The sequence below is a fragment of the Arachis ipaensis genome, chromosome B01 (assembly GCF_000816755.2).
Source record: "Arachis ipaensis cultivar K30076 chromosome B01, Araip1.1, whole genome shotgun sequence".
NCBI classification, from domain to species: Eukaryota; Viridiplantae; Streptophyta; class Magnoliopsida; order Fabales; family Fabaceae; genus Arachis; species Arachis ipaensis.
In genome coordinates this window covers 50,192,225-50,217,404 of record NC_029785.2, presented here as the reverse complement: position 1 = coordinate 50,217,404, position 25,180 = coordinate 50,192,225, and the positions used below count along the sequence as shown (strand labels likewise).

At 38.5% G+C, this 25,180-nt stretch overlaps 1 long non-coding RNA gene across 1 annotated transcript; it reads right to left on the bottom strand.

The window, feature by feature from the left end:
• Positions 1,647-24,256, bottom strand: LOC110271086. The gene is made up of 4 exons (XR_002361174.1): positions 24,246-24,256; positions 17,115-17,119; positions 16,381-16,386; positions 1,647-1,780 (listed from the first exon to the last, which is right to left on the bottom strand). It is a non-coding gene; the product is annotated as an uncharacterized LOC110271086 (long non-coding RNA).

The window sequence follows — 25,180 nt, the reverse complement described above, 5'->3', positions numbered from 1 at the left end:
TCCAAGCATATCCTTAATACATAAACACCACAGGCATTTGTCTCAGAAGTTCAAACCATTGGTGCCTAGCTTAATTTCTCAATTTTTTTTTTTTTTGCTTTTTGGTTGCCCCTTTTCAGTGGCGCAAGAAATTGAAATGGCGGAATCTTAAATTGCATAAATTAAAGAGCAGAAGCTAAAGTGCGGAAATTAAAAGGGAATGGGGGTGATTGCATGAATTGAGTTGCAGAATGTAAAGAGTCTTGAGTTGTCACTTTGTTCTCTTGTCAACCTTGCAATTTGATGCCAAATATAGACTATTATACCTTGTTGGAAAGCTATGGATATCAGCTTTCTAACGCAACTAGAAGCACCTCAATTGGATTTCTACAACTCAAGTTATACTCCATGGAAGGTGAAGAGGTCAGCTGGCCTGATTGCATGTTGGTACTATGCTCTTCTATGCACATTACGGGGCTGTTTTCTCCCTCAATTTTTAGTATCCACCATGCATGCCATATATGCTTGGAAAGCTCTAGATGTCTTCTTTCCAATGCATTTTGAATCACCTCATTTGGAGTTTTGTAGCTCAAGTTATTTATGTTTGAAGAAGGCATGGTCAAGCTGTTCCATATAACAGGTTTAAGCTCCAGTTTAAGCTTAAACTGGAGCTTAAACGCTGGCACTCCCTGGAGGCACAAGCTCGAGCACGTTTAAGCTTCAGTTTAAGGTTAAACTGAAGCTTAAACGTGGAAATGAGAAAGCAACTCTGGAGGAGAAAAATAGTCGAACACGTTTAAGCTCCAGTTTAAGGTTAAACTGGAGCTTAAACGTGGAATGCTCCTGGTGCTGAAATTCTCACTTCTGGCGTTTAACCTCCAGTTTAAGGTTAAACTGGAGGTTAAACATGGAAATGCTCCCCTGTTGAGATTCTTACTTCTGGCGTTTAACCTCCAGTTTAAGGTTAAACTGGAGGTTAAACATGGAAATGCTCCCCTGTTGAGATTCTTACTTCTGGCGTTTAACCTCCAGTTTAAGGTTAAACTGGAGGTTAAACCTAAGATGCCTTGGCATCACCTATCTAAGCTAATGACCTTCGCACCCATGCCTTTCCTCTAACCCTCTCTCTGTCGAACCCTCGTTCATCTGTCGAACCCTAAATCTAAAATCACCCTCCCATAACTGGAACCCTAACTCCCTAAGTCTCTTCTCTCGCTTTCTTATCTGCCTTTTAGTTTTCTCTTCCGTCACTCTGTTCTCTCCCTCGCACATGCCAGAATCGCCGTCACACAGAATCCCCTTCGCACACACCATTGCAGACTAGCACGTCTCGCGGTCTCGGTCCAAGGCGTGTTCTCCTCATCGTGTCGTCTCCGTCCTGTGAACGTCTCCGTCCTACTCTCCTGTCCTGTGAGCGTCGCTGTCCTCCCCGTCCCGTGAACGTTGCTGTCCTCCCCGTCCCGTGAATGCCGCTGTCGTTCTTCCTGATTCCTGGGCTTGTGAAATTTTCCTTTTAACTACTCTGTTTTTTAAATCTTCTAGACCTCTCTTCTCTCTGTTAATCTTCTATTTGTTCTGGTTCTGTTATTAAATTGGTTTTGCTGTGTTTAATTTGCTATTAATCTTCTATTTGTTCCCCAACTAGTCGCTCATCCCTCGCGCCATTGGCTTCGGTGGCGCCATTTTACTGTGCGTAGCTTTGGCCTACTTCATCTCCAACCGCCGTTGGACGAAGAAGAAACCGATTATGAAGAAAAGTAGAGGAGTGGTTGCTCTTCAAATTATCCAAGAGGTACAAATCCTACTATTTTTAGGGTTTTAATTTATCATATTCATATTTTAAGTCTGAATGAATAAAATTTTTAGATAAATTCATAGTTTGTGACAAATTACACTACAAGTAAAAAGCCCTGTCTTCAGTGGGATCTGCATGGAAAACTATCAAGTCACTACTGGTATATGAATTGTACTGATTTCTTATATTGGAGTATATGAAATTTATTTCAACTTGGATAATGAGATTCATTCACTGGTATTCTTTTAATCTTAGTATATGAATTATACTTTATTATGACACACATGCATTTGTTCGAATAGTACATATACTTGATACAAGGTTTGAGTGATATGATCATTTGTTATTTTGTTTGGTTATGATGTAAATTGCTTATTGGAATGGTTTCTGATTTTTGTCTTTAATTTTTTTGGTAAAGAAATACTAAATGGAGGTTTCTTGAGGGTGTGAGTGTGTCTGGTGCACCGCCACCTAAAATGGTCTTGGTGCAGCAGTGTATCCGTGATAAAGGTGTATTGGAAGTTCTATGCAACTATGATGCTATCAGTCTACTAAAATTAAGGTCTCTTCTATAGTGCCTAACATTTACTGATAGACTTAAAAAATAAAGAGGTGAGTCTTACTTTACTCTATCTCTACTTTAGATAACAATGTGTTTTTCGAATTTTATGCGTCCTCAAAAATCAAATTGCTGACGTATAAAAATGAATTAAAATGCACTATTCTTTTAATATGCATTCTTGCTATATGCTAATACGAAACACCCGTTTTCAAGGTTTTTCCCTTTATTTTTTTTGAAAAATCCATTTTGTCCATATTGTTAAAGTTCCGGAGTTACTGTGTTTATGACTTAATATTATAAAAATGTATTAAGTAAACATACTAAAGTTTATTTAATATATTGGTTACTATGAACCTTTCATTTCTATGCATATACAAATTAGACAAATTAAACCAAAATTTTCTAAACTATAATTGGAAGTTTCTAACCAAGTAATTTGGATGATCATTGAAAGTACAAAACAGAGAAAGAATAGGACTCGAGAACTTGTGCAGGAAACAGAGTTTTCAACCTTAGCATGATGGAATTTGAGTGGTCATTTTTAAATAGGAGCCTAGATTTTCAGTGGTCATTTTTAAATTGGAGTCTAGATTGAGTGTTCAGTCTTACAGCAACATTGGAAAACTCTAACTGCAAAATACTAAAGTTGAGATAGCTGAGTTGTTCCTTTCATAATTTTAGTTGTAGGTCATGGATTGAGGCCAGTCATTTTTTACAATTGAAAATGTGTTATCTCAGGTGTCTAAGGAGGTGCTCCTTCAAGGAATAATTAAACAAGATCTATATGTTTTTGAGAACATGTATATACCTAGACAGATTAATGAATCCAAAGTATTTCAATCTTTTTTTGCTATGTATAAATCTAATTTAGAACTTAGCATAGAAGATTAGGACATCCATCACTTATTATTTTTGAGATTATTCTTAGACACTGTAATATATTCAAATAAAACTGAGTTTGATTCTGTTGTGTGTGAAGCTTGTGCAAAAGGCAAAATGCATACCTTACCTTTCTCTTTGTCTAATATTGTTTTTATTTCTCCTCTTGAATTAATTTACATTAATGTATGGATTCCTGTCCCAATTGTTTCCAGATCAGAATTACTATATGAGCATTGTAGATGTTTACACAAGATACACTTATTTATATTTACTTAATTCAAAAGCTCAAGTTCTGCAAATTTTACAACAAGTTACTTATGAAAAACCAAACTGGAAATTCCGTTAAAGTTGTGCAGATAGATAATACTAAAGAATTCTTGTGTTAGCCAGCTCGTCATTCCTCGCCAGTTCACCATTTTGGTCGTCGTGCTGCTCGCCCCTCTCTCTCGCGGTTCTGCTCGCTTTTCTATCGCGGTTCTGCTCGAGGTGCTGCTCAAAGGTTAGTTCTCTCTCCCTCGCTCACACAAACCATAAGCTGCCATCCATTACCAACTTCTCAAGTATTTTCCTTTTTATCTTCCATGAAATATTTTCATAAAAGGGTCCAAGAAATCAAAGCCAAAATCCAATTTTTGCTGCTGCAAAATTCCACCTACTGAATTCAAATCTCAGTTTCTTAAGAAATCAGTCCTGTTCAGTACATAGAAGTGATCAGGTATATAGTTTGAATTTCTTTTCTGCACTTTTTTTTAATAATTTGGGTTTTCTTCCATTTCAGTTCTTAGTATCTGTGTTGATTCCTGAACTCTTTTTTTTTAAGGAAAAAAATATCTGGTGTGAATCTGATATTTTTTTAAAGATATTTGAGCATTAGTTTTCTCTGAATTTGATTTTCATTTTTTTTTACCAAATTATGGAAATTAGATTAATAGTTTGATAAAAAGGAAACTAAATGATAAACCTTGAAAGTTTCAAACTCATTAATGCTCTATTCTGTTTGGCATTACTCTGTTTTAGAATTTTCTCTAGTCTTTCATTATTTTAATCTCTCATTCAATTTGTTACTCCACCTAGGTAGCAAGCATAATCTAACTTAATCTTTAATTCACCAAACTTACTAAGGCATATAACTTAATCAGTTATGGCCTCTGCCCCAAAACTCGTTCACATTTAAACACGGCCTCCGGCCCAAAAAGACACCGCAACACATCAAGTGATATAACTAATTCAATCAATCACGGCCTCCGGCCTAAAATATAATCAATCACGGTCTCCGATCCAAAACATAATCAAATCACGGCCTCCAGTCCCAAACATAATCAAATCACGGCCTCCGGCCCAACCTAATCAAATCACGGCTTCTGACCCAAAATATAATCAAATCTTTGCCTCCGGCACAATATATAATCAATCAAGGCCTTCGGCCCAAAAGATATTCAAATCACGGGTTTCGGCCTAAAATATAATCAAATCTCGGCCTCCGACCCAACATATAATCAATCACAGTCTCCGACCCAAAGTATAATCAAATCTCGGCGTCCGACCCAACATATAATCAATCATGGCCTTCGGTCTAAAACATAATCAAATCATGGCCTCTGGCCTAAAATATAATCAAATCTCAATCTCCATCCCAACATATAATCAATTACAGCCATCGACCCAAAACATAATCAAATCACGGCCTCCGACTCAACATAATCAAATCGCTTACAAGCAACCAAACTCAACCACAATCCGAACTAACAAGTCACAAACACAAGCAATCAAAAAATCACATAGAGAACATTTATAACAAGTAGTACAATTAGTAGTTAACAGAATATCAATTAGGAAAATCAAAACAATTGTGCAGACCCAAGAAATTTCAAACAAATGCGGTATAATGCATGCCTATCTTACTGGCCATGAGCTCATATGTCGGTTAAACTGCCAGAACCCGACACACCCGGTAGCTAACCCGGATATCGTCTCTCTGTTGCGCATCCCCAAGAGGCAGATAATCGACAGAGTGTGCCCTATCACCTTCACATAGAGGCAGCCATCAAGGGAATAAATCAAGAGAGAGTGTCCAACCACCTTCCCTTGTTAGGTCGTGCCATATAGATCATGGGATTAATGTCCTACCACCTTGCAGACAGAGAGAAAATATGGGAGAAAACATAAAGGAAGAGTCTCCTACCACCTTCTCCACCTCCAACAAATTACAATAAAAGAGAATGCGAGAGAATAAATCGAGGAAGAGTGTTCTACCACCTTCCCCACATCCATATCATAACAAGAGAGGGAATCCTTCATCCTCAACTTGTCTGTTTGTGAGAGGGACAAAGCCACTGTCCTCGCTGTGGGCGGGACGAACCACCATCCCTACAACATCAGCCATAATCTCGTTATCATAATCAAGTTCATCATTAACATAATCATAATCTCATATATCATTCTTAGAATTCACAACTTGAAATTCATATTCTTTAAATAAATTTCTCGACTCTTATATTTGAATCCATTTGAAACCTCAAACTCACTTCTATTCTCAAAACCTTTAGGTAATTAATTAGTTAACTTTTAAAACGTTAGTTTAGCTAACCCATTTTCAAGAAATGTTTCATTATTCATTCGTCCTCTTCGTTGTTAACCAAATCAAATGCGTTAATTCAATAAAACTTCTCAAATATAATTTTTCTTCTCAAATTTTTCAATTGAAACTTCAAAACAAACTTTAAAACTTCCAATTCTCATAAACATAACCTTAAACCATGAAATTCATTAAATATATCAAAACATTTAAATCTCCATCATTTATCTTGTCATTAATAACCAACCCCAAAATCATTCTCATTTAGTCTCACATGTCATTCTTTAATTAATATCTTTACGGGCTAACTAAATCCAACTTTCAAACTTTTCAAGTTCAACTTTAAAGTCCTCCAGAAGCTTTCAAAAGCGTTTTTAATTTCATTTTTAAGTTTAAAGCATTCCCAAAAGACTCGAAAATCGTTTCATTTCGCCAAATCAAATTTAAATACTTTAACTTCTCTAAAACTTTTCAAAACAGAATCCTTCAATCAAATTAACCCAATACTCTTCATGGTTGGGACCCTAGAAGGGTGGCAAAGTTCGAGTATTAAAGAAAATACTGCCAATTTTTTTATAAGCATTTAAGTGAAATTGAATAATAAGAATAATAGAAAACCGTTACTTTATTGGGTTAATTTGATTGAAGGATTCCGTTTTGAAATTTTTAAAGAAGTTAAAGTATTTGAATTGATTTAGAGAAATGAAACGAAATGATTTTTGAGTCTTTTGGGAATGCTTTAAACTTAAAAAATAAAATTGAAAGCGGTTTTGAGAACTTTGGGAGGACTTTAAAGTTGAACTTGAAAAGTTTGAAAGTTGAGTTTAGTTAGCTCGTAAAGAGATTAATTAAAGAATGATATGTGAGACTAAATAAAAATGATCTTGGGGTTGGTTATTGATAATAAGATAAATGATGGAGATTTGACTATTTTGATATATTAATGCATTTCATGGTTTAAGGTTATGTTTATGAGAATTTGGAAGTTTTAAAGTTTGTTTTGAAATTTCATTTGAAAAATTTGGATTGAAGAGTTATGTTTTGAGAAGTTTTATTGAATTAACTTGTTTGTTTTGGTTAACAACGAAGAGGATGAATGAATAATGAAAGATTTCTCAAAAATAGGTTAGCTAAATTAAAGTTTTAAAAGCTAATTAATAAATTACCTAAATGTTTTGAGAATAAGAGTGAGTTTGAAGTTTTAATGGAATCAAATATAAGAGTCGAGGAACTTATTCAAAGAATATGAATTTCAAGTTGTGAATTCTAAGAATGATATATGAGATTATGATTATGTAAATGATGAACTTGATGATAATGAGATTATGATTGATGTTGTAGGGATGGTGGTTTTGTGCCGCCCACGGTGAGGATGGTGATGATATCCCGCTTACGGTTTGAGTTTGATTATGATATGGATTATGGTTATGATTGAAAAGTGTGTCGGGCACTATATCCTTGAAAAACCCTAATTTTGTGGTTTATCTTGTGTAGAATTTTGGGAGTTTTATCAATATTTCTACACTTATTCATATAAATTGCATGGTTTTATGTTTCCTTCCTAATTTTACCTCATGGTTTAAAACATGCTTCTTTAACCCTAAAAATGCCAATTTTTAAACCTCTTCTATTACCATTCGATGCCGTAATGTGTTTGTTAAGTGGATTCAGGATCTATAGGGTAAGAATGGCCTAGAAGATGGAAAGGAAGCATGCACAAGTAGAAGGAGCATGAAGAATGAAGCTTTGGAGAATTGGTGGCGATGCGCTGAAAATGGTACACATAAGCTGGCGCATTCTCATGGTGATGTGAAACCCCACCGATGCGCACGCATGCTTGACGCGTACACGTGGCTAGCAGAACTCATATGACGCGCACGCGTGGCCAACGTGCATGCGTGACGCCCAACACGTGACCTCATTAATGAAATCGTGGCTGGCGATTTCTGGGGGCTCCATGCCCAATCTGAGCTTAATTCTGCATGGAAAAGACCCAAGGAACCAAGGGGGAAAAGGGGGACTCACTCATACACACCATACACATAATTTTAGCGAGTTTTAGGTTCTTGTTTTTTGGAGAGAGAAACTCTTACTTCTCTCTAAATTTAGTTTATTTTGATCTTCCTTTGTTGAATTTCTGAATTGGGTCTTGTTAATTCTAGTTTCAATTACTTAATTTGAATTCTCTAGTTATAATTTTGATTACATTTTGTGTTGAATTGGTATTTTCTTGTCATTTCCCCTTTTCTTCTCATTTTATGAACTTTGTTGATTTTGAATTTCTCTTAGTGCATTGATGTTTTCTATGATTGATAGTGTTATTTTAGTTGTTCTCTATTGATAATTGTTAGTGGGTACTTGTAATTTCCAATTAGTTTTGCAATTTAAATATGTCTTTAGTTAGTGCATACCATGTGTTTGATGAAATGTTTCCTTTGATTATAGAGTATTTTTCTATACTCTTGGCCTAGGCTAAGGGAATTGGGTGACCTTTAGTCATTGGATCTAAGTGATTTAGTGGTTCGAGAACCCTTAGTGGTCAAATTAATACCCATTGACACCAATCTACTACTAAGCCAATTAGTAGTTGGATTGGGACTTATGAGTTGAAATTGATCAAGCCATTTGACGTACTTCACTTATAGAAGTAGACTTAATGAGCTTGGTTCCTCATAATTTTCAATATATGGTTATTAGACAAGGATGATGATCCCAATTCCTATGCCTAGCCAATAATTCCTTTTATTATTCATATTTGAAACAAAAAAATCCCAATTACTTGATTCTTGTTATAGTTAGTTTAGTTGTTTACTTAGTCTTAGAGTAGAAATAGATTTATATGCTCTCTTGCTAGATTGAATTTGCCTATACCTTGCTTTAATTGCTTTGATTTAGTTTCTTCCACTTTAAGATTTTTTGCATGTTAGGTTTAGTAGTTTAAATTCTTGTTTATGACTGATAAACCCCAATTTTTTTGTTTATCTTGTGCTTAATTTAGGAGATTTTATCAACTTTTCTCACATTTATTCAATGAAATAGCATGGTTTTGTAATTCTCCCTTAATTCGTGCTTAAGTGTAAAAACATGCTTTTTAGGCCTTAAAATAGATAAATTTAATTCACTTTAATTCCATTCGATGCCTTGATATGTTGTTAAGTGATTTTAGGTTTAGAAGGCAAAGATTGGATTGAAGGAATGAAGAAAAAGCATGCAAAGTGGGAGAACTCATGAAGAAATGAAGGAACTGCAAAGCTGTCAAGCCTGACCTCTTCGTTCTAAATCGATCATAACTTGAGTAAAGAGGTCCAAATAAGGCGGTTCCAGTTGTGTTGGAAAGCTAACATCTGGGGCTTCAAAATAATATAAAATTTGCCATAGTTATCTTACAGTTAGGCGACGCGCACGCGTCGCAGGACCAGCGTGGACCATTTTGGGCAAAATGTGGCCAGCGATTTCTGAAGTATTTTGGGCCCAATCCAACCCATTTCTGATGCTATTGAACCCAAGGATTGAAGGGAGGATGAACCAAGTAGTCATAGTGGAGTTTTCATCATGTTTTAGGGATAGAATTCTAGAGAGAGAGGCTCTCTTCTCTCTCTAGATTTAGGATAGAAATTAGGGTAAAGTTAAATTAATCTCTCTCAATTTTATCTTTCAATTCTTGTTTTGATTTCAATTATCTTTATATTTTAGTGTTCTATTGTCTTAATCTTCTTAGTTTCTCTTGTTAATTTCTTATTTTGCTCTCTTTTATGTTGATGAACCATTGTTGGATCTTGATTTCTTCTAATGCAATTTTATGTTTCCATGTCCTCTTTGATGTTTATCTTTATTGTTATTGTTGATTTCTTGCTTATGTTAGTTATGGGTTTCATTAATTCTTACATTTTGTGATGTTTACTTTTCTTTCACTCTAAGTGTTTGATAAAATGTTTACACTAGTTTTTAAGTAGTTTTATTGACTCTTGGCCTAGGCTAAGGGAATTGAGTGACCTTGAGTCATTGGGTCTCAATGAATTGGTGATTTGAGAACCCTATGTGGTCAATTTGATAACCATTGACTCTAGCCTACTACTAAGTCAATTAGTAGCTAGGTTAGGACTTGTGGATTGATATTGATCAAGCCATTTGATATACATCAAGCATAGAAGTAGACTTAATGAGCTCAGTTCCTCATAATTGTCAATATATGGTTTGTAGACAAGGATGGTGATCTTAATTCCTATGTCTAGCCAAGAGTTCTTTTCCTTTATTTTATTAGTTATTTGTCATTTACTTTGTTACTATTTACTTTTCTTGCCAATTATCAAATCAAACCCCATTTTTGTTCTTCATAGCCAATAATTGAGCACTTCATTGCAATTCCTTGTGAGACGACCTGAGGTTTAAATACTTCGGTTATATTTTATTGGGGTTTGTACTTGTGACAACCAATCTTTTAAATTTGATTTGAGAATTATTAGTTGGTTTGGAGCTATGCTTACAACAAAGTTCTTATTTCTATAAGAGAAATTCTAGACCGACAATAATTTTCGTATCAATGACTCCCAACCCCGGAATTCTAACCAATATTGATGCACATGTTTGCTCATTCTCTTGAGGATGACCCGAAACCAATACTCTCGATTACTTTTTATTGGGGTTGACTTTGTGACAACCATATGAAAATTTGATGAAAAGGATTGTCTGTTGGTCTAGGACTATACTATGACAATGATTTGATTTTCTATTGATGAAAATTCTAGACCAACACTAATCTTACTCATCATATTTTTGGTGTCGTTGCCGGGGGATGGTTGCAACATATGCTTTGATATTGGTTATGTGAATATGTGAATATTGTAGATAGTTTACTTGTTTTCACTAGTTTTTTTTTTTTTTAGATTTTCTTTAATGCATGAGCTATGACTTCTAAGTTGAATGACTATGTCTCAACCGAATTCTAACTTAGCCGAGTTCAATTCTGAAATTGAAAAAATCTTACTACATACTCGGCAAGCTAGGCGGCGGTTGGATTACACGGCTAGTGCTTCGGCCTCTCTTGAGGAACTTTTCGAAACACTAAACGGAACAGAGTGTGATCTATAGTCCGATTCAACGAAGAAACTTTTTATTCTTCTGTTGGTACTACTGATACATCTTTGCATACTACAGGTGAAAACCACAAGGCGGAGCCACATAGGATTACCTAGCATGAGCAAGGAGCACCGGATCTTATTCTTCAACCGTTGCAAGCTAGGTATCTGAATCTTGATCCTAATTTTGAGCTGAAGAATAGTCTGATTAACTTGTTTCCTAAGTACCATGGACTACCGAGCCAAGACCCCATTAGGCATTTGAGAGACTTTCAAGTAGCTTGTTCTACAGCTCGAAGGCATGGTGCTGATGAGATTGTTATCATGGTTTTTGCTTCCCCCTTCTCTCTTGAGGGGCAAGCAAAAGAATGGTTCTACTCCCAACCTGATGAAGTGGTGACTGAATGGGACCTATTGAGAAGAGATTTCTTAGATAATTTCTTTCCTCTGGAGAAGACTGACTACATCCGGAAGGAAATTTCCGGTATAATGCAAAGAGACCAAGAGACACTCTATGAATGTTGGACTCAATTTAAGAGGTTGTTGGAATCTTGTCCACATCATGTGTTACATACTCACTTGCTAATTAGCTATTTCAATTGGAGGTCTTTGTGCATCGAATAAGAGATTGCTTACCGCCTCTAGTGGTGGTTCCCTTTCTAAGAACAAGACGGCGGCGGAATCATGGAGTTTGATCAATGATGTCGCCGAAGCTACCCAACATGTGAGATTGAGGAACAATCCTCCCAAGAGTGTGGTGGAAGCACCTTCTTCCGACTTGGCTTTGACTAAAGTGCTTGGAGAAATGACCATTCTCCTCAAGGAGATTCACCAATGACAAAAGGCATCTTAATCAATCCAAGCCATCCAAACCCCACCTCAAATCCTACAACTTGAAGGACCTCCTAGAGTGTATGGTTTATGGTCTAGTACCTCACATTACACCGACCAAGGCCATCAAGTCCAAGAGGATTACACTCTTGCGGTAGCCAACAACTACAACAACCGTCCACCCTATCAATCTCAAGGTCAAAGCAATTACTCCCCATGGTAATATCTCTAATCAAGGGTGGAGGGACAATGCTCAAGAAAACAACCACAATCAAAGATGGAACCAAGGTAACTCATCTTCTTATTACTACAACAACAATAACCAACATTCTTCTCAATATCACAACAATACCAACCAAAACCACTATAACCAACCATACCAACACTCACAACAAAACCAAAACAACAACCATAGATACCAAACACCTCACCAAAGACAACAAACTAATCAACCTTCTTCTTCTCCCACAAACCAAGGTGATGACTCTCACCGTGCACTCTACCAAGAACAAGAAAGACTTAGGGCTATGATAGAGAAAAATGAAGAGAACACTAGGACTCTCAATACACAAGTTGTCACTATAAGTGCTCAAATGTCTTCCACAGCCCAGATTCTCTCAAGGTTAACCCTACCTCCTACCAACAATACCAACACCAACCAAGCCTCTAACTCATCAAGCCTTCTTTCTCAACCTATCCCAAACCCAAGGGGTAGCATCAATGCAATCACCTTGAGAAGTGGTACAACGCTTGAGGAAATTGAACCCAAGCTTATCAAGTTGACAGAGGATGTTCCTAATGTAGAAGTTGGTGAAATAATGGAGATAGATGAAGATGAAAAGGAGGAAGAAGTTGCAAAGGAAGAAGAAGAGCAATTGAGGGCCAAAGAACCGAAGCGAAAGAGCAACTTAGAGGAACAAATTCCTATTCCTTTCCCCGCGTTAGCCAAGAAGGCCAAGAAGCATGAGGAGCTTGATCCCAACATAGTTCAAATCTTCAAGAATGTGGAGGTAAATATTCCACTCTTTGATGCCTGGTATGCAAAATCGTGATCGTTCATTCCTTGGTAACGGTGTCAAAAACTTAATACGCACATTCATAATTTTAGTTCTTTGTCACAACTTCGCACAACTAACCAGCAAGTGTACTGGGTCGTCCAAGTAATAAACCTTACATGAGTAAGGGTCGATCCCACGGAGATTGTCGGCTTGAAGCAAGCTATGGTCACCTTGTAAATCTCAGTCAGGCAGATTCAAATGGTTATAGAGTTTTAATAATTAAAATATAAATAAAACGTAAAATAAAGATAGAGATACTTATGTAATTTATTGGTGAGAATTTCAGATAAGCGTATAGAGATGCTTTTGTTCCTTCTGAACCTCTACTTTCCTACTGTCTTCATCCAATCCTTCATACTCCTTTCCATGGCAAGCTTTATGTAGGGCATCACTGTTGTCAATGGCTACTTCCCGTCCTCTCAGTGAAAACGGTCCAAGATGCGCTGTCACCGCACGGCTAATCATCTGTCGGTTCTCGATCATACTGGAATAGGATTTAGTAATCCTTTTGCGTCTGTCACTACGGCCAGCACTCGCGAGTTTGAAGCTCGTCACAGCCATCCCTTCCCGAATCTTACTCGAAATACAACAGACAAGGTTTATACTTTCTGGATCTCAAGAATGGCCGCCAATAATTCTAGCCTATACCACGAAGACTCTGATCTTAGATCAGGAGGCTAAGAGATAAACGCTCAATCCAAGGTAGAACGGAAGTGGTTGTCAGGCACGCGTTCATAGGTTGAGAATAGTGATGAGTGTCACGGATCATCATATTCATCATGTTAAGGTGGAAGCGAATATCTTAGAATAGGAATAAGCTTGAATTGAATAGAAAAACAATAGTACTTTGCATTAATTCATGAGGAACAGCAGAGCTCCACACCTGGATCTGTGGTGTGTAGAAACTCTACCGTTGAAAATACATAAGTGATAAGGTCCAGGCATGGCCGAATGGCCAACCTCCATGATCTAAGAACTAAATGTCCAGAGATGTAAATACAATAGTAAAAAGTCCTATTTATACTAAACTAGTTACTAGGGTTTACAGAAATGAGTAAATGATGCAGAAATCCACTTCCGGGCCTACTTTGTGTGTGCTTGGGCTGAGCATTGAAGCTTTCACGTGTAGAGGTCTTCCTTGGAGTTGAACGCCAGTTTGTAATCTGTTTTTGGCGTTTAACTCTGCTTTGCAACCTATTTCTGGCGCTTAACTCCAGAATAGGGCAGAGAGCTGGCGTTGAACGCCAGTTTGCGTCATCTAAACTCGGGTAAAGTATAAACTATTATATATTTCTCGAAAGCCCTGGATGTCTAATTTCCAACGCAATTGAGATCGCACCATTTGGACTCCTGTAGCTCCAGAAAATCCACTTCGAGTGCAGGGAGGTCAGAATCCAACAGCAACTGCAGTCCTTCTCCAGCCTCTGAATCTGATTTTTGCTCAAGTCCCTCAATTTCAGCCAGAAATTACCTGAAATCACAGAAAAACATACAAACTCATAGTAAAGTCCAGAAATGTGAATTTTATTTAAAAACTAATAAAAATATATTAAAAACTAACTAAAACATACTAAAAACAATGCCAAAAAGCGTATAAATTATCCGCTCATCACAACACCAAACTTAAATTGTTGCTTGTCCCCAAGCAACTGAAAATAAAATAGGATAAAAAGAAGAGAATATACTATAAATTCCAAATATCAATGAAACTTAGCTCCAATCAGATGAGCGGGGCTAGTAGCTTTTTGCCTCTGAACAGTTTTGGCATCTCACTTTATCCTTTGAAGTTCAGAATGATTGGCATCTATAGGAACTCAGAATTCAGATAGTGTTATTGATTCTCCTAGTTCAGTATGTTGATTCTTGAACACAACTACTTTATGAGTCTTGGCCGTGGGCCTAAGCACTTTGTTTTCTAATATTACCACCGGATACATAAATGCCACAGACACATAATTGGGTGAACCTTTTCAGATTGTGACTCAGCTTTGCTAAAGTCCCCAATTAGAGGTGTCCAGGGTTCTTAAGCACACTCTATTTTTGCTTTGGACCTCGACTTTAACTGCTCAGTCTCAATTTTTCACTTGACACCTTCACGCCACAAACACATGGTTAGGGACAGCTTGGTTTAGCCGCTTAGGCCAGGATTTTATTCCTTTAGGCCCTCCTATCCACTAATGCTCAGAGCCTTGGATCCTTTTTATTACCCTTGCCTTTTGGTGTTAAGGGCTATTGGCTTTTTGCTCTTGCCTTTTGGTTTAAAGAGCTTTTGGCTTTTTCTGCTTTCTTTTTCTTTTTCTTTTTTTTTCTTTTATATTTTTTTCGCCAATTTTCTTTTCTTCTCTTTTTTTTTCGCAAGCTTTTCTCTATTCACTGCTTTTTCTTGCTTCAAGAATCATTTTCATGATTTTTCAGATCATCAAATAACATTTCTCCTTTTTCATCATTCTTTCAAGAGCCAACAATTTTAACATTCATAAACAACAAATTCAAAAGACATATGCACTGTTCAAGCATTCATTCAGAAAACAAAAAGTATTGTCACCACATCAAAATAATTAAACTAGTTTCAAGGATGAATTCGAAATCATGTACTTCTTGTTCTTTTGTGATTAAAAGCATTTTTCATTTAAGAGAGGTGATTGATTCATAGGACATTCATAGCTTTAAGACATAGACACTTAAACACAAATGATCATATAATAAAGACACAAACATAAATAAAACATAAGGCTCAAAAATCGAAAAACAGGAAAATAAGAATAAGGAGATTAAGGAGCAGGTCCACCTTAGTGAGGGTGGCATCTTCCTCTTCTTAAAGAATCAATGGTGCTTTTGAGCTCCTCTATGTCTCTTCCTTGCCTTTGTTACTTCCAATAGTTGTGTGGAAGAAAATGTATCCCTTGAGGTATCTCAGAGGTTTCTTGGTGAGGGAATTCCTCATGCTCTTGTTGAGGTCCATGAGTGGGCTCTCTTGTTGTGCAGTTAAATGCTCTACTACTGATCTATGGACCCTTGAGATGAATCTCTCCATCTTCCATGACTCGGAGGTGGAAGCTTTTGTCTTCCCTTTCCTCTTTTAGAGGTTTCTCTGGCCTTAGGTGCCATAAATGGTTATGGAAAAATAAAAAGCAATGCTTTTACCACACCAAACTTAAAATATTTGCTCGTCCTCGAGCAAAAGAAGAAAGAAAGAAGGAGAAAAAGAAGAAAAATAGAGGAGAGGGAGAGAAGTGTGTAATCGGCCAAGGGGAAGAAGAGAGGGTTGTGTTGTGTGAAAATGAAGAAAGAATGGGGGGTTTATATAGGAGTGGGGGAGGTTTAGGGTTTGGCCATTAGGGTTGGGTTTGGAAGGGAAAAGATTTTAAATTTTGGAGGTAGGTGGGGTGTATGGGGAAGAGTGGAGGGATGTGAGGGGTTAAGAGGTGATGGGGAAGAGTGATTGAGGTGATTGGTGAAGGGTATTTGGGGAAGAGGGTTATGAAAAGGTGTAAAGAGGAGAGAAGAAAAGGTGGGGATCCTGTGGGGTTCACAGATCCAGAGGGGTCAAGGACTTAGCATCCCTGCTCGAATTAGGCATGCAAAATGCCCTTTGTATGCAATACTGGCATTTAACGCCAAACTGCTGCCTATTTTTGGCGTTAAAAGCCCAAATGTAGCCTGTTTCTGGTGTTTAACGCCAGGTTGATGCTTGTTTCTGGCATTAAACGCCAGCTTGGTGCTTGTTTCTGGCGTTAAACGCTAGACAGATGCTTGTTTCTGGCATTTAAACACCAGAGTGCTCTTCCTCCAGGGTGTGCTGTTTCTTCTACTTTTTTTTATTCTATTTTTAATTTTTCAGTTGTTCTTGTGACTTCACATGATCATCAACCAAATAAAACATGAAATAACAATAAAAATAAAATATATATAATTAAATAACATTGGGTTACCTCCCAACAAGCGCTTCTTTAATGTCAATAGCTTGACAGTGAGCTCTCATGGAGCCTCACAGATGTTCAGAGCATTGTTGGGACCTCCCAACACCAAACTTAGAGTTTGAATGTGGGGGTTCAACACCAAACTTAGAGTTTGGTTGTGGCCTCCCAACACCAAACTTAGAGTTTGACTGTGGGGGCTTTGGTTGACTCTGCAGTGAGAGAATCTTTTCATGCTTCCTCTCCATGGTTACAGAAGGAGAACCTTGAGTTTTAAATACAAGGTAGCCCTCATTCAGTTGAAGGACCAACTCTCCTCTGTCCACATTACTCACAGCTTTTGTTGTGGCTAGGAAGGGTCTTCCAAGGATGATGGATTCATCCTCATCCTTCCCAGTGTCTAGGATTATAAAATCAGCAGGGATGTAAAGGCCTTCAACCTTTACTAGCACGTCCTCTACTAGTCCATAAGCCTGTTTTTTGAGTTATCTACCATCTCTAATGAGATTTTGGCAGCTTGCACCTCAAAGATCCCAAGTTTCTCCATTACAGAGAGTGGCATAAGGTTAATGCCTGACCCCAGGTCACACAGAGCCTTCTCAAAGGTCATGGTGCCTATGTTACAGAGAATTAGGAATTTACCAGGATCCTGTTTCTTTTGAGGTAGAGTTTACTGAACCAAGGCATTTAGTTCCTTGATGAGCAATGGAAGTTCATCCTCCCAAGTCTCATTACCAAATAATTTGGCATTCAGCTTCATGATTGCTCCTAAATATTGAGCAACTTGCTCTTCAGCAATGTCTTCATCTTCTTCAGAAGATGAATAGTCATCAGAGCTCATGAATGGTAAAAAGAGGTTCAATGGAATCTCTATGGTCTCTAGATGAGCCTCAGATTCCTTTGGTTCCTCAAAGGGAAACTCCTTATTGGTCAGTGAACGTGATACGCGGAAAACTTGTCACGCAACAAATTTCCTTCGGCAAGTGTACCGAATTCGTCGTCAAGTAAAAACTCACAATAGAGTGAGGTCGAATCCCACAGAGATTGATTGATCAAGAAACTTTAATTAAAGGAATGTTCTAGTTGAGCGAACCAGAATTTGAGTTGAGAATTGCAGAAAATTAAATGGCGGGAAAGTAAATAGTGGAAACAGTAAATGCTAGGAATAAAGAGTTGAATGTAAATGGCGGAAAGTAAATTGCAGAATCTTAAATGGGAATGGGGCAATTGCTCATAAAAGTAAATCGCAGAAATTAAAGAGAATGGATAAGATCAGAAATGGGAAATTCATTGGGCTCAGGAGATGTTGCATTCTCCGGATCAAGTTCATTTTCATCTCTTCCTCAATCAATGCATTCATTGATCTCCTTGGCAATCTTAAGTGATCGAATTACAATTCCTTGTAATTCAATCTCTGAAATCTTGATCAATAGCCAATTCCTTGGTCAATTGCTCATGAGAAGAGATGAAGTATGGTCACTGATTATACCACATGCATTTCCCAAATCAAGTGTTGGAAGGGTAGTCATGCTAGCCATCTCCAACGTTAGTGACAAAGGTGACTGTCACTAACGTTGGCTCCTCATCTCTTTATCCACGTTAGCTTCCACATTAACTAAGTTAATGTGGGAGTTAACGTTGCTCATGGTGGCTCTTGGTGGTTCACCCCAACGTTAGTGACAAAGGTAAGTGTCACTAACGTTGGCGACCAATTGCTCTCTCCACGTTAGTTCCACGTTAACTGAGTTAACGTGGGAGTTAACGTGGCTTATGGAAGCTTGGCCAACGTTAGTGACAAAGGTGAATGTCACTAACGTTGGCTTCCCTTTTACTTCTTAATGTTAGAAGCCACATTAACTAAGTTAACGTGGCAACTAACGTGGTCAATATGAGCTTGGTCCAACGTTAGTGACAAAGGGGAGTGTCACTAACGTTGGCCTTATTGTCTTCTTCCACGTTAGAGTTCACATTAACTTAGTTAACGTGGGCTTATGATGGCTTCGAGGGCGTTATTGGCGATTATCTTTCTCATTAACTTTACAAGTTAGCACCCATTCCACGTTAGAGGTAACGTTAGTGGGACTAATGTGACTGCTAATGTGGTTCTTCTTTGCTTCCTTTGTCCTGAAATCAAGCAACAAAGTGCATCAAAGTTCTAGTCCAAGTCATGAGTCATGCATCATCTAATTTATCATATAATTCATGCAAAATCCTCATGAAATCATGTAAAGTGCACAATGTATGCTTGAATGAAGATGTAAGTGAATATCTACCCAAAACTAGCTTATTTTCTAAGAAAATGCATGAAACTACCCTAAAAACAGTAAAGAAAAGGTCAGTGAAACTGGCCAAAATGCCCTGGCATCACAACACCAAACTTAAAGCTTGTTTGTCCCTAAGCAAGTACTGGAACAAGAGAATGATGAATTGTATGCCAAGAGAAATGAGTCATTCTTGTGGAAGTCATGTTTCTGGTTTCATGGTGGTTTCATGCATAGCAACTTAGTTTCATTCCTTCACTGGCTTTCAGACCTTTATCATGTCCTAGAATACTCACTGTGATTGCATCCCATGAGACTTTTATTCATTGATCCTTTTGTTGTCATTTCAGGGCTTATTTGTGTTCTTAGGCTAAGTGCTCTGTAAGGGGGCAACTCATTAAAATAAGTTTTCAGCCAACACTCCCGAACCAGTTGGTTCAAGGTGCTAGGTGTTGAAGCACCCCTAAGGACTTACTTCCTCAAGTCTCTCCCCCATACATACACACCACAGGCACATGGTTTGTTTATTTTCTTTCCTTGAGGTCTTGGTGTCCAGCACCTCTTTGGGCTACTAAATGTTCTGCAGCAAAGATTGCTCTTGATGGTGGACTTTCAGCTGATAATCCCAAGTTAGTTAACCCAAGTTACCAGGTGATAAAGCACCCCTGAGAGCTTAGTAATCCAAGCAGATCCTTGGTACAGGAACACCACAGACACATCCCTCAAGACTCAAACCCTTGGTGCCTAGCCTCTTTTCTTGCTATTTTTTTTATTCTTCAACTTTGATTGTTCTTTTCCTTTTTCTTATTAGGATCTTATTATTTAGCTAGTCTCATGGGTATGTTCAAAGCATAGTATTCATGACAGATAGTTGTCTTCCCACCTTGTGGTTGAACCAACTTAGCTAACTTATGACCACACCACAAACTCAGGAACTTACTCCATAGTATGAACTCCACTCTGGTCTTTTATAAAGCACTCATTCTCTTTTCATTTGATTCAAAAGGACAAGCATACAAGTAAGCAAAGTGAGGATGCAGTGACATAAAGACTAGCAAGCATAGACCTATTCAACAAAAAGCTTAAAAGACAGAATTTAAAATGGTTCAAACTATCATGGAAGCATGTTCTATTTCATACAAGATCTTTCTTATTTAAAGTATAGAAAAAGATGGACCAAAGAAGGAACTCCACCACCTTTTACTCATGTGGATGCCTATGCTCTCCCTCTTGCTTGTCCTCTTTGTGTCCCTCTTGAGTGCTCGTACTCCCACTCCCTTTGCTCTTTCCAATCAACTTCTTCCAGAAACCACCATCTTCCATCTTCTTCTTTAGTGTTTCCTTCTGCTGTTTCACTTTCCTTTCCTCTTGTTCTGTAAAATCTTTTTGGACCTCATCATACGTAGGGATGGCATAGTGTAGATGATGCATATGACTAGTCATGTAGTTCAACTTGGCTTGAGTGTTTACGTTAAACTCCTCCCTATGTAATTGCCGTCCTTCATTAAGTACACTGAACTCGTTGAATGCTTTCATCTGAGCTATTTGCCGCTGATTGAGTTCTTGCAAATGCTTATCTTGACGTTCTTGCCTCTCAGTAACTTGGTGGATGGCTTGAGTGAGTTGGGAGTAGTGTTTCTATTGCTGCTCCATTTGTTGTTTCTGCCACTCCTCTTATTGGCTCATCCAGTTTGACTGAAGGCGTAGTATTTGTTCTTGTCCTTCCATATGTCTCATCCCCAAATTCTCAATGGCTCTTAGAAGGTGATTCATATTCGAGTTGGTTGGGTCATGATGTTCTTCTTGTTGATATTCTTCCTGATGAGACTCTTCTTGGTGAGCTCCTTCTTTCGCTTTTAGTTTCCCTATTTGTGGCCTTCTTTGTTGCTGAGCAGGCGTAGTATAGACCAAACGCTGGAGTGTAACTAGCCTCCCAGGGTTCACCCAGTCTGGATTGCTATCCTCGAAGACCACCTTGGCCTTTGTGCACAATCTGAGAATGGTGCTGGGGTACCAAAGCCTGGCACCCGAATCAACTTTCTTAGCTGACTCTTGAATCCCCTCAGCTATGAGTTCATGCACATTGATTTCTCCACCTTGTACTAGGCAATGTACCATAGTTGCTCAATTAATATTGACCTCTGAATTATTTGCAGCTGGGAGGATAGACCTCCTTATGAGTTCAAACCATCCCTTGGCCTCCGGGCTAAGGTCTCCCCTCTTGATGAACCGGGGTCTCCCATCTGCATACCTCTCCCAGTCAGCTGCTATAACACAGATATCAGTCACGATTTCTGTGAGCTCATCATTGTCAGGGCTCTTACTTATCCTTGCATGATAACTGAGCTCATCAAAATGTGGTGATTTCAGGTGAAGAGTTCTCGTTATAACATTTGGGCTGAATTCTACCTCCTTTCCTCTTACGTAGCTTTTGAAGGTTGGGGCCTTGGTTTTGTCTTCTCTAACCACATTTGCATAGAACTCTTTGATGAGGTTTGCATTGATCTTCCCCTCTGGATTCGTGAGCCTTTGCCACCCTCTTTGTTAAATTTTCTCCCGAATCTGTGGGCACTCGTCTTCATTGATTTGGAAGGTTAACTCGGGCAGTATCTTTTTGAGCTTTATCCGCTTAAATTCTTGTTCATGGAATGCATTTTTGAATCTTTTCTCATCGAAAGGAATGCTCTCCATTGGTTCCTTCCTCTTTTGCCTCTTGGAGTTTGATGATGCCATGAATTTGAGTTGCTGTGTGAGGAGATTGGAAGGTACGGATAGATGAGGAATTTGGTTGGTTAGGATGGGGTGTGATGAAGGAATTTTGGATGCCGGAAGTGTGAAGTGTGGAGAATGGGAATTTGAGTGTGAGGGGTAAGTACGCACTAGAACTCACTTATATAGGGAGATGATGAGGGGATGAAAGGTATGGATTGATGTGGTGGTTGTTGGATGGAAGGATGAGGTTTTCCAGAGCATGAGCACAAGGATCCTCATCTTTATGAGGGCTATTGGTTCGGTCTTCAAGGGTCACCTTTCTTCAATGTTGCATGGCAACATTTTCCAACGCATCCCCCTTTGGGGCACGTGTGTTGTATCCTCCTTTTGTGGTGTCCGAACCTTCTTCATTTAATTGTCCAATTAATCCCCTTCAATGCTCCTTTCCTTTTCCTATAAAAATAAAATAAGAAAAATTAATATCATAAAAAAAAGATTTAAACTTTACGGCTAAAATAATAAAGAAAAAGAATTAGATTGTTTATTCATGAATACCAACTAACTAACTAACTGTGTATCCTTATATGCATATTCGTGGCACCTTGGGTGACACCAAACTTAGTTTGGAGCACTGTGATGAAAAGTTTTTGTTCAAAGCTCCAAGACTAGCATGCTCTGGGTTGCATTCATGCTTTATTGGCATGCTTTGAACACCAAACTTATTCTTCACTATATACTGCATAATAAGGATTTTACCAAGTGTTTGTCAAGTTTGGGTTGGAATTCATAAATATTGACTTATTCACTATTTTGTAAAAGCATATAAAACATGGGTTGCCTCCCATGAAGCGCTTCTTTAGCGTCACTAGCTTGACGTTTTACCTTCATCAGGGAGGTTGATAATGCTTCAAGTCTTCTCCTCTGGCAGTAGACCTATATCCAGTAGTTGTATCAATGATCTCTATATGTTCCAAGGAGAGAACTCTGTTGATAGTGAAGACCTTAGGTAACTGAGATGGTACAGTGGGGAGATCAGGGGGGATATCTGGGAAGTAAGCTGAGATCACTTTATCCCCTGGAGAGAAGTCCTCGGTGGGGATCTTCTTGTTCTTCCACCTCCTTGGTACCTTCTTCTTTGTTCCTTGTGATGTTGTCTTACTCTTTGTGACCTCCTCCTTTAAGAAGTGTCTCATATTTTTCTGGTGGTTTAGGTTCCTCCTGATTTTCTTTGAGCTGTGGCAATTGTTGTTTGCCTTGTTCATCAATCAAGGGGATCTCCAGATGTGCTCGTTGTCCTTCAGTGCTTGTCTCTTCCTTCAGTGTCTCACTGTGATCCTTCCTTGGTTCCTTGTTCTCTTGATCTGTTTCTTGTGAGTGTTTGAAAACAGTGAAGGTGAGTTGTTCATCATGGATCCTCAAGATTAGCTCCCCTCGCTCCACATCTATGAGTGCTCTGGCTCTAGCTAGGAATGGTCTTCCCAATATGATTGGGTGAGTGTGACTCTCTTCCATGTCCAATATGACAAAGTCTGTTGGGAGGAAGTATTTCCCAACCTTTACCAACACATTTTCCACCACTCCTATTGCTTGTTTTTGAGTTTTGTCAGCCAGCCTAATGACTACATCTGTGGGCATTATCTCATTGATCTGCAGCCTCTTCACAAGGGATAAGGGTATTAAGTTGATGCTTGCTCCCAAATCGCAGAGTGCTCTATCAAACATTGTTTCTCCTATGGCACAGGGGATATGAAAACTCCCTGGGTCCTTTCTTTTTGTAGGCAACTCTGGTTGAATGAGGGCGCTGCACTCCTTGTTCATCACTATAGTTTGGCCTCCCTTGAGTGAGCTTTTCCTGGGAAGCATTTCCTTCATATACCTGATGTATGCAGGCATTTGTTGGATGGTCTTGATGAATGGTATGTTTACATGTAGAGATGCAAAACAAGTCAAGAAATCTTGAGTATATTCTCTTCTCCACAGCACCATTGAGTAGTTGGGGAAAGGGTGCATAGAGTCTCAACAGCTCTTGTTGTGAGATTTTTGGTTCTTGGTGATCTTTTTTCTTCTTCTCTACTGAGGTATCTCCAGGTTGTTTTGACTGCTTGCTTGGCTTGTCCTCAGTCTCCTTATCACTTATAGTGACCATCTTGCAATCTTCCCATCTTACTTTCTTTGTTTCACCTCTCGGATTTTTTGCTGTATCACTTGGGAATCCATCTGTAGGTTTGGGCATCTGCTCAGAGAGATATCCCACTTGAGATTCCAACCTCTTGATGGTGTCTCCCTGGTTCTTAAAATTTGGTCGCACTTCCTCCTTGAATGCCTTGTTGTCTTGAATCTCTTTGCCTATGCCTTCAAGTAGATTCTCAATCCTTGAGAGTCTGTCATCAAATGATGGTGGATTGGGATTAGAGGTGGAAGGATAAGGAGTGTTATTTTGGTTTTGATATGGATGTGGAGAGGTGTTGCCATGGTGGTATTGATATGTTCTCTGTGTGAATTGTTGGTGAGCTGCATTGTTATTGGGGTTGTGATATCTCCGATCTTGGCCTTGATCTTGTTGATTCTCCCACCCAAAGTTTGGGTGATTTCTCCAACCAGGGTTGTAGGTCTTGGAGTATGGATCATGGTTTTGCCTAGGTGAATTTCCAATGTAGTTGGCTTGCTCCTGACTAACCTCTGCTTCTTCATTCACTCCTTCTTCTCTCCCATGCTTCATATAGAATCTCACCATCTTGTTGCCTAAAAGTTTGGACCTCAGCTCTCAGCCTGTTGATTCTTTGGGGAGGATAGAATCTGGCTAAAAATTTGTTCACCACATCTTTCCAAGTTGTCAAACTCTCCTTCGGAGAAGACTCCAGCCACTTGGCTGTCTTATCCTTTAGTGAGAATGGAAATAAGAGCAGTCTATAGGAGTCAGGATAAACACCATTAGACTTCACCGTGTCACATATTCTCAGGAAGGTGGTTAGATGTTGATTGGGGTCTTCTTGGATGCCTCCTCCGAACGAACAGTTGTTCTGAACAAGGGTGATGAGCTGTGGTTTTAGTTCAAAATTGTTGGCATGGATGGTTGGCTTTTGAATGCTACTTTCACAGTTTCCTGTGTTTAGGTTGATGTAAGAGCCTAAAACTCTTCTCTCCTCCCCAGCATGATTTGCTCGACCTTCTCTGCCATAGTTGTGATCCTCTTCTTCATGATGGTTTTCCATGTTTTCTTCCATGTTTGGTTCAAAGTATTCCTCTTCTTCCTCAGCACCAAGTACTCATTTTTCTCTTGCTTCCCTCCTTAATCTAAAGAAGGTCCTCTCAGGTTCAGAATCAAAGGAAGTTGAAGCCCTGCTTCTTCTCCCTGTCATACAACCAACAAAGCACAACCAAGGAAAATAGATGCAGAAAGTATTTCTGTTAGAATTACTGTTAGTGTGAGTGATGCAATATATCAAACAGTTAGTGGGTTAGTGAACTGAATTGTAAATAACTAAAAAAAAACGAAAAAGTAGGGGGAAGGGAAGAAATTAACTAAAACTGAA